General features: G+C 35.6%; 1 pseudogene across 1 annotated transcript; it reads left to right on the top strand.

Annotated features, from left to right (window-relative positions):
• Window positions 1–443: 443 nt before the first annotated feature.
• Window positions 444–8,600, top strand: LOC308270998 (geminin coiled-coil domain-containing protein 1-like; annotated as a pseudogene). The gene is made up of 2 exons: window positions 444–468; window positions 7,559–8,600. The product of its transcript is annotated as a geminin coiled-coil domain-containing protein 1-like (transcript).
• Window positions 8,601–15,332: the final 6,732 nt, after the last annotated feature.

The following is a 15,332-nucleotide window of genomic DNA, read 5'->3' as shown; positions in this document are numbered from 1 at the left end:
ATCAGCCAGTAAGTCCGAGAGCTAAGATGGCGCTGAGCGGAAATCTTCCCCAGAGCACTTAGGTGGTAAACAGCTTTCAGGAAGTGACGACAAGAGCATGAGATACACGGGAACACCGCATGCCATAGGGCAACAGCCAATGGACTGGCTGTTGCCATGAGTTGTGCACGTGAACAGTCTGCTGATTGGCTGTTGGGCTCTATATAAGGGGAAGATTTCTGGGGAAAGAGAGAGAGAAGAGAAGATTTACGGGAAGAAGATTTGCGGGAACTGTACAAGAACCTGGGGTAATAAAACTGCTTGAGGAAGATCGTGTAAGAGTCGTCACTGCGCGCGACAAAAACAAAGTGCACAAATGATCAATTGGTATATAAAAAATTCTCAAAACCACTATGTATCAGGGCATATGGATAACACAATACTATCACCACATCTCCGTAAGAATGGCTACTGTCAAAAAGACTTACGGTAACAAGCTTGGTGAGGATGTGGAGAAAAGGAAATTTTGCACACTGCTGGAATAAAATTAGTACAGCCATTATGGAAAACAGTATGTGAGTTCTTAAAAAAGCTAAAAATAGAATTACAATATAATCCAGTGGTGCCACTACTGGGAAAACATCCAAAGGAAATGAAATCAGCCTATCAGAGGAACATCTGAATTCCCATGTTCATTGCAGCACCACTCACAAAGCCAAGAAACAGAAAGCCTCTGTGTTCGTCAATTGTGAGTGGATAAAGATAATATAAACATAAACAATAGAATATTATTCATCCATAAATATGGTGAAATCCTGCATTTGCAACATGGTATCACTCATATGTAGAAACGTTAAAAATCATCTCATAGAAGTTGGAATAAAATGCTAGTTACTGAAGGTTAAGGAAAGTGCTAGAAAAGAGATAGGAAAACTTTAATCCATGGGTATTTAATTTCAGTTAGTTAGGGTTAAGTTCTGGTGTGCTTTTGCAGAGTAGACTTAATAAATATATTCACAACATAGTATATATTTCTTTTATAAATATTTTTATTGGTGTGTTGTAATTATAATTATACACTGTATTAAGGCATAGAGTGATAAGAATATATGTGCACAAATCATTTGGTGCATTTGCTTCTGGATCTCACCCCTTCCCTCTTTTTTCCCATACATGTCTCTAATATTGACACTAGTAATTTAAATAATGCTATATAATATATCATATATTATATTATATAGCATTATTTAAACTGCTAACTTTTTTACCTCTTCTTCTACCCAAGCCCTCCCCTAAACTCCCTCTTTCACTACACTGAAGTCTCTGGTACCCTGAGATCTCTTTTGTTCCTCAGTTTCTAATTAGCTTCTGCATATGAGAAACCATACAACTGTTTTCTGAGACTGGCTGCAGACACTCTGTCTTTCCCCTGTTAGAATGGCAATCATCAAGAACACTAGCAGTGGTGAATGATGGAGAGGATGTGGGGAGGCAGGAAATCTTCCACATTGTTCATTGGACAGCAAATTATGCATCCGCGATGGAGATCAATGTGGAGGGTTCTTAGAAGCCTGGGACTGGAAACACCATATGACTTAACTATACCATCTTTCTAAAGAAATCTTTAGAAAGAAGTTCCAGAGTCCATCTTTCTAATGGAATTCAAGTCAGAATATTATAGGGATACATTCATATATCTATGTTTGTGGCAGCACAATTCACAATGGTCAAATTATGAAATCAACCTAGGTGTTCATCAACAGATGAATGGATCACAATACTGTGGTATATAAATGTCATGGAATTTTACTCAGCTATAAAGAAGTACAAAATTATGTCATTTATGAGAAATGGATGAAATTGAGACAATTAGGTATTATATATTTCAAGGACCCAAGAGGAGGGATTTTTAAAATTTTAGCATAAAAATGACAAGTAGACGAGGTGTGGTGGCCACTTCTGTAATCTCAGTACTTAGGAGGCTGTCACAGGAGGATTAAAGTTTCAAGACCAGTCTCAGGAACTACCAAGATTGTGTTCAGCATAGTGAATCCCTTTTTAAAAATGTAAAAAGTGAGAAGAGGTATTGAACAAATATTTCATTAAAGATGTCCAAGTTACCAATAACATATAAACAGATGTCCCACATAATTTCCATCTAGTAATGTAGAAAATCATGAGTAATGTCCTTAAAGTCACAACAAAATGTCACAAACATCAAAATGATTATGTAAACAACATAGTGTTGAAGAATGCATGGAACAATTTAAATGTTCATAGATTGTTTATAAAATGAACGTTACACATCCATTTAGTAGTTGGAAAACTATTTCACAACTAGTTTCTAATAACCTATGCTTTTAGTTTGTGTGCAGTGTTCAAAATATTTAGTGCTAGTTCCCTGCCAAGTAGATACTTTTTTTCACTTTATTTTTAAATTTTTTTATTGGCACATTACAGCCATAAATCTTAATGGAGTACAAGATCATATACTCATACATGAACACATCACCCAGTTAGCCCTTATCCAGTTCCTGTTCCATTTCCTCCTCCTCCCTCCTTCTTATGTTTGGCTTATGCATTTAAGTACATACATGAATATAAATACAAATAAATTTATTTTATATTTTATGATCTAACAGATGCATGTGTCAGACAGGTCAATATACAAATGAAATATAAATACTAGTATAGCACAAATTATGTTTTTTAATAATGTGAAGAAATAAGTTTTGACATAATTTTTTTTATATCTGTAGCCAACCTATGGTTGCAGTTAATCAAACATTATAGTCCTGACATGATTATTTGTTTATTTTTTGTTATCAAGTAATAAGGCCAAAGTGAAATAAATGGGCATGCACCACTGTATCATCACTGACCTTTGCAACCTATTTGCTGATCTAGCAAGTAGTTGTAAAACACTGGAAAGATATGTGTTCACGTTTTTGTGATATTCATAATGCAATGTCTTCAAATATGACCTGTTTAAATTATTCTTTGTGAGTAACATGTATTCCATCAAATTCTTAAGTCTGTTCAAGAAAAAAATCCATCTCTTGTTTGAATGAGTGTTTATCAAATTCTGTGGAATAGTCTCACCCCATGTGTCTTCATATTAGTCAAAACATCACTGAATGAAGAGTTAGAGGAAAACAGAGTAGTATATCGTGTGTGTGTGTGTGTGTGTGTGTGTGTGTGTGTGTGTGTGTGTTACTAAGAATTAAACCCAGGGGCTTTTTTACCTCCAAGCTACACCCCAATTTTTTATTCTTTATTTTGAAACAGGGTCTCGCTAAGTTGCAGAGGGCCTCACTAAGTAGCTGAGGCTGGCTGGAAACCTGAAATTCTCCTGTCTCTGCCTCCCAAATACTCCCAAATATACCACACCCAGTTAGTAGCATATGTTTGTACAGAATTTTCATCTGACAAATATAAAAGACTTAACGACCCACAAGAACATGAATAATAGTCAAGTAATTTGGGTATAATAAATTTTGAGAAGATGGTTTTTAAAAAAATTTAGTTGTTGCCAGGCGTGGTGGCACACGCTTGTAATCCCCGCGCTTGGGAGGCGGAGACAGGAGGATGGCGCAGGTTCGAAGCCAGCCGCGCTGGCTTAAGAGACCCTGTTTCCAAAAACAAAATAGGTCTGGGAGTGTAGCCCGAAGGTAGAAGAGCTTCCAGGAACCCCAGTACCACCCCCAAAAAAAAAAAAATTTAGTTGTTAATTTATAAAATTTGATTTTCAAGAATTCATTCCTTTGAAAAATAGATCACAAAATACCTAAATACTTAATAAGCATCTCTAGTGGGCTGATATGAGATTATTCCAGCAACAGTATTATAATATTTACTCCATAATCAGAAAGTGTACACTATAAATATATGTATATATAATATATATGTATATATATTAGTCTACCAAAAATATTCTATTATTCAAAGCTTTATTCACAACAGCTAAACACTGAAAATAAAAATTATCAAAAGGAATGTTCATCAAGAAATAATGATATATGCATACAGTGGAATATTACACAACTGTATAATTAACAAATTGTTCATACTTGAAAAGCATTAATGAATCTCTAATATATGTATATATGCATATACACTATATATATTATATTAATTATATTATATTATATTATATTATATTATATTATATTATATATGTATTGTGTGTGTATGTGGTACTGGGGATGGAACCCAGGAGGCATTCTACCTCTGAGCTATACTCCCAGCCATTTTTTTTTTTTTTTTTTTTTTTGCGGTACTTGGGACGGAACCCAGGGAATTGTACCTCCAAGCTACACCCCCAGCCCTATTTTTTAGTCCTTTTATTTTTGAAACAGGGTGTCACTGGTTTATAAAGGGCCTCACTACGTAGCTGAGGCTGTCCATGAACTGTGATCCTCCAGTCTCGGTCTTCCAAATGCTGGGATGACAAGCCTGTGTCACCACTCCTGCCTTCTCTGAAAGTATTTAATTTAGTAGAAGAAACAAAAAATTAAATTTTACAAGCCACCAGGCTTGGTGGCATACACATGTAACCCCAGTACTTAGGAGGCCAAGACAGGAAGATTGCAGGTTCTAGGCCAGCCTCAACCACCCCAAGTGGTGTAAACCTGTTTCAAAATAAAGAATAAAAAAAAAAAAAAATAGGGTTGTGGGTTAAGCTTGGAGGTAGAATGTCCCTGGGTTCCATCCTCAGTACTGCAAAAAAAAAAGAAAAAATATTGTACAAGCTATCCAATACCATGCATGTTACACACACACACACACACACACACACACACACACACACACACACCAGTGAGATTTATGAACTAGTTTAGAAGACAAACACAAAGCAACATGTCTTGAAAGGATAATTCTTATCCTAACATAAGAATTAGCTGTCTTCACAAGGTAAGGACTTTTTACTTTTGTTTTATAATGTATGCTTCCAGGAATTTTCTTTTAATATCAGATTTTCAATTAAAATTCTAAAAGATGTCATCCTTATGCATTTTCTATACTGTCCTATAAAAAACATTGAAATGCCACTATTCTTACATGCTTATGCATTATTTATAGAGTTACATATTTTCAACTGTGGATTATAAAGTTATTTTTTCTGTATTGCTATAGATACATAATATTATTGTTTAGAGCTTCTGGAAACAGCTAAATAGGTATTTCTATTCATAACTTTATTGCCCATTTTTAAAAAATTATTTTGGGGGTTTTGCTATTGATTGTTCTATTTTCTCGTGTATTCTGGATATTCACCTCTGTCATATATATAATTTTCAAATCTGTTCTCCTACTGTGTAAATTGCCTATGCCCTTTGTGGACAAGGGTTCATGAATCATAGTTTTGAATAAAATTTAAACTCTCAACTAAAAAATAATCCATGTTTTCATCATGTATACTTGTATGACAGAAATAAAAACCACCTATCATCGCTAAGCAGATTTATATCTTAATTGAGTTCAAAAAGAATTATTTTTTGGTTTTTAATATCAAACAAATTTGAACATTTAATATCAAGAATAGCTGATTGTGTAAGAATAAAAGAATGGTGTTGTTCACTGATAATTAATTTATTTGTCTTCTAGCCCTCTAAGGAATAAGATTCTTCAGTTTCTCAGCTGGTTTATAAGATAATACAAGCTTACAACTTTCCCTACTCAAGCCATGCAGGAGGGGAAAATATATTCATTATTGATGCATACAGAAAATATTTATGCCTGAGAGTGCTAGACAAGAGTTTTTGTAATTGTTCAAAGCTATTTTAAACTGCACTTAAGCCCCAATAAAGTATTTTACGTTGTACAACTTTAATTTTGATGTTTTGTTCATGTTGTTATATTAAAATATTTAATAGTTATGATTAAATTATAACAGAAGTCATTCCATGGCTCCACTGCCAAATGTCCTTTAGGAATAATTTGTTTGAAAAAAATTATGGAATAAGTTTCACCAATAGTATTTTAAAATTTTTTAGTTTTAAATTGCTTAACTGGGCCGGGCATGGTTCACGCTTGTAATCCCCGTACTTCGGAGGCGGAGACAGGAGGATCGCGCAGGTTTGAAGCCAGCCATGCTGGCATAAGAGACCCTGTTTCAAAATATAAAATAGGTCTGGGAGTGTAGCCCAGAGGTAGAAGGGTTTCCAGAAACCCCAGTACCACCAAAAAAAAAAAAAAATGCTTAACTGATACATGAAACTTTTACCTATTAGTGGAGTAAAATGTGATGTTTTGATGCATGCACATATCAAGTAATGATACAAAAAGGGTAAACATTTATCTTCTCAAATATTTTTCATGTCTTTATAGTGAAAACTTTCAAATCCTTTCTTCTAGCTTTATTTTAAATATGCTGCCCATTACCATTAGCTATAGTCATCCTTTTGTGCCAAGAACAGAACTTCTTGTAACTTAATACCTGTTAGCTGACCTCTCCACAATCTGTCTTCTCTTTACTTCCCCATTCTCTCACAACCGTCATTCTATCGATGTCTATGAGATCCATTGTTTTAGATTTCACCTGTGAGTGGGATCCTGAGGCACTCATTTTTCTGTGACTGGCTTATTTCACTTAAATTATTGATTTTTGGCTCCATCCATGTGCTATTTTTATTGCTCAACAGGATTTATTGTGTATATGTTACATATTTTCTTTTATCCATTCAGGAGTCTATGGACAGGATGTTTTCATTGCTTGGCTATTGTGAATAATGGTACAATAAACACAAGAGTGCAAATGTCTCCTTGGCAAAGTGACTTAGTTTCCTGAGGATAAATAACCAAGAGTGGGACTGATAGATGGTATGGCAGGTCTATGTTTACTTTTGAGAAATCTTTATGATATTTAACAAAATGATTGTACTAATGCACATTTAAATCAGCACAGGGGAATCTGTGCAAAGGTTCCCCTTATGCATCTCCTCAGGAACATTTATCATTTTTCTGATGACATTAGCAATTCCACCTCAAGTGAGTCAATATTTCATTGTGGTATTGATTTGCATCTTCCCAAATTATTAATATTTCTTGATTATTCTCTCATATACCGATGGACCATTTGAATACTTCCTTTTGAGAAATATGTATTTATTAATTACTTTTCATCGGGTTATTTGTTTGCTTTTCTCCTGTTCAGTTATTTATGCTCCTTCTTTTCACTGGATATTACCCCCTTGCAAGACAGATAGTTTGCAAATGTGTTTCCCATTCTGCAGGTTGTCTCCTTACTTTGTTTACTGTTTCTTTTGATGACCTGAAGCTTTACGGTTTGACATAATTTCATTTGTCTATTTTTGCTTTTGTTTCCTGTGATATTAAGGTCTTGTGATATTAAGATATAAATATCTTGCCAGTTTGCCAATTCCATTTCCCTAAAAGCATTTCCTTCACATTTTCCTCTAGCATTTTCATGGTTTCAGATCTCATTTTAATGTTTTGAATCTACTTTTCTATCTAGTGACTCAAATATTTTTATTTCTTTACAAATTTTTAGTAAGCTTTTTGTTGTTTAACTTTTCTCACTTCAGATTCTAAATTTTAATTTAAAGCTCTTATTGAGTTTTGAAAAAGTTAAGAGTGGACTCAACTTTTTTCAACTACAAGGTGCACACCATTCTGCCTTGACAAGACCAGTATTTTGCAGGCCAGAGCTATAATTGCCCATATTCCACTACAATGTCAAAATCTAGTGTTGATGTTTCCATAGAGACCTGAGTTCTTTCTGGGCTGCTGGTCTCCTGGATAACAGTAGTTCCAACAAGCACTACAGGCACAGAAAATCATCCTGTGGCTGTAGTTTTCTTATTCTAGACTCCTATTCATGGGGAGAGGCTAAGCTCTCCTCCCAGTTCTACAGAAATAAGCAGCTCCAAGATACTCTGGTTCAGAGGGAAGAAGAACTTGGTGGGGGTTCACAGAAGAGAAAAATCACCTCTGGCAAAACCTGAATTCTTTATTGATTTAATGTCTTGAAGGAAAGGCTAAGAAATTGCTATCATTAAACAAGTTCTCCAAAGTATATGGGAAATTCCAGAAAAGAAAGAGAAAACACAAAGAACAAGGATACTCTCTCTCTCTCTTGCTGAGATCCCTCATCCCCCAAGTGTCAAGAGAAACCTCTCTAGCAAGTTTGCTAATTGCAAAGAGCAATGTACACCCCCTGTGCATACATGGGTGCTTCAATCACATGGGTTGAAAGGCCCTAACACCAATGATGACTCATCATCAGCTAATTACAGTGCCCTTCCCTTTCATCCCACAAGCACTCCCAGTTTCCAGGTGATGCTGATGATTATGAAAATCTCTCCAGAGAGCATCTGCTCATTGACTACGGAGGTGAAAGTGCTGCCCCCTTGCACAGCACTGCCAGCCATGGGAATACATTTTCTACTATTCTCAATCTTCACATCACCCAATGGGGGTGCAAGCTCTTCCTTATCATACTGCTGATGTGTCACCCAAGAAGACTGCAATAGCCTTCTCCACATTTCTAAGCCCTCACTATAATGTAAAAGCTCGTTCTTTCAACCAGAGACAAGCCTTCATTTAGGCAATATGAGGAGGAAAGCTGGAAGTTTACCTGGGTTCCTAAGCAGTCTTAGTGACCTAAATTCTGTCACAGAACAGCACCGTGAACTATCTTTACAATGACCTCTCTTGCACTTGCACTTGACTTTGTGGGACACAGATTCCGCTGCCAGGACAGTCTCCTGACACTTCACGTTACTCTCAATTACTTGCTGAAATCTACAGGGAATGGCTTCTAAGAATCCTAATGGGAGGTGTCTGTTCTTTTGCATTTGCATTTGTCTTATTTACACACCAGCACCTCTTGTTGATGCTCTTGCTTTACTCTACACTTGAAAAACTATTGTCCAATCATCTGTAGATTTCTTCAAGCTGACAGATATTTTTCCAACATAACCATTTTAATAGCTTCTCTTTTCCCATCAAGTAGTTCAATTATATTCACAGTTCTTTTACATTTCTTGCTCTTTTCCTTTTCCTTACTTTAGCAAACTGTCTTTTGAATGAGACTTGTTTTGCTTCAAGTATTTGCTACTGACTGTTGAAGAAGCTAGGGGAAAGGTAGAAGGAAATGTCTGCCCACCATCACTACTGAAGACATAATGGAGGTGTGAGTTTCGAAGAATTGAATGGCTGATAGTAGCACTGGCATAGCATTACTTAAATAACTGCAAATACACTGAGAAGCCATACCACTAGTAAATTATAAAAGTTTCAAAGAATTGAAGTTATTTCAAAATGTTCCATGGTGTATCAGCTGCTGCTGGCACCATTTATTTAACCATCATGGGTCAAAAACCAACAAGTAACTGTTCTCCTATAGAGTAAGTCATCATTTTAAATTACAGGAATGCTAACGCAATCTTTTTTATTGGTGTATTGTTATCATACATCTTGATGCAGTACAAGATGGTAGAGATATACAAGTACAGATCACTTATTTAGTCCGTCCCCAGTTTTCACCCTATTTTCTCCCCCTTACTCCTTTTGAGGAAGGTGACTGATTTTCATATGTTTATACATGATACACATCAGGAAATTTTATTCCTGGTAATAGAGTCTCACCTAGTTCTATAATGGCCTCATTCATTCATTCATCCACAACCCAAACTTTTCATAGAATACCTAATACTGTACCAGGTACTGTGATATGGGGTAATGATAAAATTATGTGATTTACACACTGTGTCAAATAAACTGAGAACCATTAAACACTGAGGAAACTACTTCTCTTGGGTTTAAAAATTCAGATTTTCAAGCTCCAGAATATAGATAATTGATCTAGATAATCACTACTGTCCTATGAATTAAAGCTAAGACTTATCAGCTTTACTCCGTATATGGTCACCCCAGGCCAATCTTTTCTTAGTTTTGATACATACTTTATATTAGATAAGGATAACTTTATATACAATTGACAAAAATATATGAACAATTTGTAGTTAACATAAGAAGTAATTACTTTGATTATAGTATTCTTTTTTGAATATGAGCCCACTTTGTAGGTTAAATCATTCTGTGTGAGAGTAACTTGCATATAAAAAGTAGATACATATAAAACTTTAAGCAAGTGTGAATAGACTGAATGCAAATAGGGTAATTAAGTATTTCTCTTTTTGTATTTTTTTTTGTACTGGTGCATTGTAGTCACACATTTTAATGGAATACAAGATGGTAGAGGCCTACATGCACATATCACCCAATTAGCTCTTCCCCAATTTCCACACCAATATCTCCCCCATCTCTCCTTCTCATGTTTGGCTTAGTGATTGTCTTTGATATGTTTGTGAATGTACATCATATACATTTTGAAATTTCTCTCTTCCTCTCCTCCCATCCCCCTCAGTTATGTTACCTTATTTGCTCATCTATAGTGTCTCCTTTTGTATCTTTAATGCTCATTGCAGTTACCTTTCTTTGCATCCCCAAAACTCCCTGTTGTTCCCAGAATAAACTAACATCAGCAATATTTCCAAGTAAGTAATATCAGAAGTTTTTCAAACATAAAAAAGAGGTAGACACACAAGTACAGGAAACATATAGAACCTGCTTCAGACAAGATGAGAGAAAAGGTTCACCATGCCACACAATAGTTAAAATGACGAATGTAAAGGAAAAAGAGAGAATCTTAAAGACAATGAAAATTAAAAACCAAGTAACATTCAGAGGCAAACCAAAGAGAATTACTCAAGACTTCCCAAACTAAGTCATGAAATAGAAGGGCCTGGAGCAATATATTCTAAACTATGAAAGAGAACAAGTTGTGCCTAAAATTTCTTGCCCAGCAGAAATATCTCTAAAATCCAATAGGAAAAAATCTTTCATGACAAAAATAAGCTGAAAAAAATTTTGCCTATCAAACCAGCAATAGAGAAAATACTCAAAGGCATTAATTACAATGAAGAAATAATAAATGCCAGAACAAGAGAAACAATAATTTCCATCAAAAAACAACTAAGCAAAGAAGAACAAAAACACTACCTCAAACTCAAAATGTTAGAAATTAAAAATAATTCCTAATAATCATGCTGACTATAAATGGCTTCAACTCCCCAATAAAAAGACATAGGTGGCAAAATGGACTAAAAACCAGATCCATCTATATGCTGCCTGCAAAACCACAAGCAATAATAAATGCTTGCAAGGGTATGGAAAAATGAGAATTCTATTACATTGTTGGTGAGGTTGAAAACTAGTGCAACAACTTTGGAAAACAGAATGGAGGATCTTCAGAAGAATGAGAATGAACCTACTATATGATCTAGCAATACCACTTCCAGCTATCTATTCAAAAGAATAGAAATCAAACTACCAAACAAATGCATGTGCATTTATATTCATAGGTGCACAATTCACAATTACCAAACTATGGAACCAGCCAAGATGTCCATCAACAGATGTATGAATTACAGAACTATGGGCTATGTACACAATGGAATTTTACTCAACCATAATAAAGAACAAATTTATGTCATTTGCAGAAAAATGTATAGAACTAGAAAACATTATGCTAAGTGAAATTATTCAGTAATTAAAAAGTAAAAATTCAGATGCTTTCTGTAATATGCTAGATCTAGAAAGAAAATATGTCATAAGGAAAACTCTAAATGAAGAAGGAAAAACCTTAGATGAGAAAATAAGATGACCTAACTAAAGGGGATGAAAGGGGGAAAGAGGGAAATTCACTAATGCAAATGATGTACTTTCACAAACATACCAAAGTCAATCACTAAGCCAAACATGAGAAGAAGGGAGTGGGGAAGAGGGAATGGTGAGATAAGTGAGGAAGGTCTACATGAGTGATATGTGCATGTATTCCCCTACCATCTTAAACCTCATCAAGATGTATGACTACAATGCATCAATAAAATATAAATCTGTCTTGGTGAAATGGAAAGACCCACTCACAGGCATATGGAGAGGGCCAGACCCATTGATTACAGCTGGAAGGGGATTTGGATGCGTCTTCCTTCCAGATGAAAAAAGACCCCTGTGGGTTCCAGCAAGGGACATTAAATATCTGCCGCCATGCGCTAATAATTGTGATTCCAGGGGAAAAGAGATCCCTGAGATTAGCTTTCTCTTCTTAATTGCAAAAAGAGAGATCCAAAAATGGAGATGAAAATCCTCACCAGTCTGATCCTATTAGCACAAATAAGGTGTGGTATATAAGGATTTGGAGACCCAGGTAAGGCAAGAAAGATCCTTAATAAAAGGATGGGGCGGCCCTGTCATTGTGGAGGGGGTACCTTCCCAGTACTCCCCATAGATGGACAGGCTATCCAGAGTAATCCATTTTACAAAGAGACTCCCTTGCAGATGTAGCATTACAAAACTGAAAAGAATTAGACTTCTTAACTGCCGAAAAGGGAGGCATATGCTTGTTTTTACAGGAAAAATGCTGTTTTATGAAATCGGGCTTAGTCCAGGACAAGATAAAGCAACTCCAAGAAGACCTTAAAAAACACCAGCAAGATCTACAAGACAACCCATTATGGACAAGCTTCAAAGGGCTTTTGCCTTATTTTTTCCCTCTATTGGGCCCCCTTGTGTCCCTCCTGATTGTTTGTACCCTGGGCCCCTGTATCCTCAATAGATTAGTTCAGTTTGTAGGCAGTTAAAATATCAAGTAGAGATCCAATATCAAAAGCTTACTGAGAGAAAGCCCAATCAGTATGACTGCCGTTCTGGCTATGAACATCCCTCCTCTGCTCCCCATGTACCCAATGACGGGTAAGATCCTCAGAGGAGGACAACCTAAGACAGGGGCTGGGGTGGCTTATGAGGGGCTATCAAACATGAGTACCCAATGACGGGTAAGATCCTCAAAAGAGGACAACCTAAGACAGGGACCATGCATTTTGCCCTCATATATAAAAAGGAAGGGGGAGATGTTGGGGTCTGCTTAACTGCCTGACAGAACTTCCGATGAATTAGCTACATGTAGCACCAAGCGCGTTGGCGTCTGCACTACAGCCTGACAGAACTTCCGATGAATCAGTTACATGTAGGTAGCATCGAGCACAGGTCTGCAGAACCTCCTGAACTTCAGATGAATGAATTTGCAACATGTAGCACCGAGCCTATAAGGAGGGTGTAACTACTCTCCTTGCCCCCGCTAGTCCAATTTGGTAATGTTGAGCCTTATTGGCTCAAATAATGCTTCTGTGCTCGTGAACCCCTCGTGCATTGGATAATGATTGGCTGCAAGTTATGTGCTTTGCACATGCAAGAGTGACCTTTAGCTTGATAGGCTAGAATAGTTTCCTGTTGGAAATCCCCCTTGCATTTTTTTTGTTTTGTTTTGTTTTGTTTTTGCTTTAAATTGGGTTGCCTGAGAGAAATAAACAAGATCCTGCTTGACACATCTCCCGGCTCGTGTGGTTTTGTTCAGGCCGTCAGCACCCACCTTCAAGTTCAGCCCCACCACTGACGGGCTGGACCCGTCACAGAAGACCATCATAAAATACAGAAAAATTATATCTAACAAAATGGAAAATTTAGGAGAATTTGACATATTTCTAGACACATACAATTTTTCTAAATTGAATCAATAAGATACAGAAAATTTAAACTGACCAACAGAAATGTAAGAGATTAAAAATACATAAAAAGCCTACTATCAAAGAAAAGCTTAGATCCAGATGGCTCAGTTCTAGATGGTTTCTCAGCCAAATTTTATTTTGAAAAAACCTTATGGAAGATCTTATCCCAATACTTCACAATCTATCCTGTAAAATAGAGAAACATGGGATTCTTCCAAACACATTCTATAAAGCCAGCATCACATTAATGCGAGAATCAAAAAAAGAAAGCTTAAGAAAAAAATATAAACATCACTGATGAACTTAAATGCAAAACTTCAAAATACTAGCACTTCTCATTCAATATATTATGACCAAGTTGGGCTTATCCCAGGGATACAAAGCTGGTTCAACATATGCAAATCAATGTCATTCACCACATAACCCACCTAAGATCAAAAGTCACATGATAATTTCAAAAGATTCTGAAAAAGCAAGACAAAGTCAAATATCCCTTCATGCTAAAACATTGCATAGAATTGGAATAGAAGAAACATACACCAACATCACAATGTCAATAGAAAATAAACCCACAGCCAACATCATATTAAATGGAGAAAATCTACAAGAATTCCTTTTGTAATCAGGAACAACATAAGAATGCCCGCAATCACCACTCCTTTTCAATATACTACTTGAGACTGTTTAAGAGCAAAAAGGCAAGAGAAGAATATCAAGGGAATACAAATAGAAAAAGAACTAAAATTATCTTTCTTTGCAAATGACATGATCCTATACTTAAAAACCCAATAAACTCAGTCAAAAAACTTTTAGAACTGATTAACAAATTCAGCAAAGTATCTGGATACAAAAATCAATCTAAAAAATAAGCTTTTCTATATGCTAAACATAAATACACTGAAAAAGAAATCTAGAAAACATTTCAAATCACAGTAACCTCAAATACAATAAAATACTTAGAGATAAATCTAACCATGGAAGCAAAAGACTTTTATAATAAAAATTATAAAGCACTAATGAAAAAAATGTAAAATATCCTAGAATGTGGAAGGATCTCTCATACTCTTGGATAAGCAAAATAAATATCTTCAAAATAGTCATTCTTCTAAAAATGAACTACAGATTTAATGCAATTCTCATTAAAATATTATGGCCATTCTTCACAGATATAGAAAATCAGTCTTTAAGTTTATTTAGAACAACAAAAAATACCCAGAATAGCCAAAATAGTTCTCAGAAGTAAGAATCACGTAGGAAGCATCACAATAGCTTCCTTCAAATTATACTACAGTCATAGTAATAAAAACAGCATGGTACTGGCACAAAAGAAGACATCAACAAGTGAAACATAATAGAAGTTTCAAAAATATATCCACACACACAGTCAATTTATTTTTGAAAAGGAGGCAAAAAAGATACACTGGAAAAAAGATAGGCTCTTCAACATATGGTATTAGAAAATGGTTATCCATAAGTAGAAAATGGAAACAAATCTCATTTTCTTACCCTACACAAGAGTCAATGTAAGATGGACCAAAGACCTGGAAATTAGACCAGAGACTTTGCAGCTACTTCAAGAGAGCATAGGGCCAATACTCCAATACACAAAAATAGGTAAAAACTTCCTCAACAAGACTTCAAAGGCGTAGAAAATTAAAAAGAAGATTAATAACTGGGATTGCATTAACTGAAGAACTTCTGTGCAGCAAAGGAAACTATCAAGGCCCTCAAGAGAGAACCAGAATGGGAGAAGATCATTAC

Source organism: Muscardinus avellanarius (assembly GCF_963383645.1).
Source record: "Muscardinus avellanarius genome assembly, chromosome: 12".
NCBI lineage: Eukaryota > Metazoa > Chordata > Mammalia > Rodentia > Gliridae > Muscardinus > Muscardinus avellanarius.
This window is presented reverse-complemented; position numbering and strand designations above follow the sequence as displayed.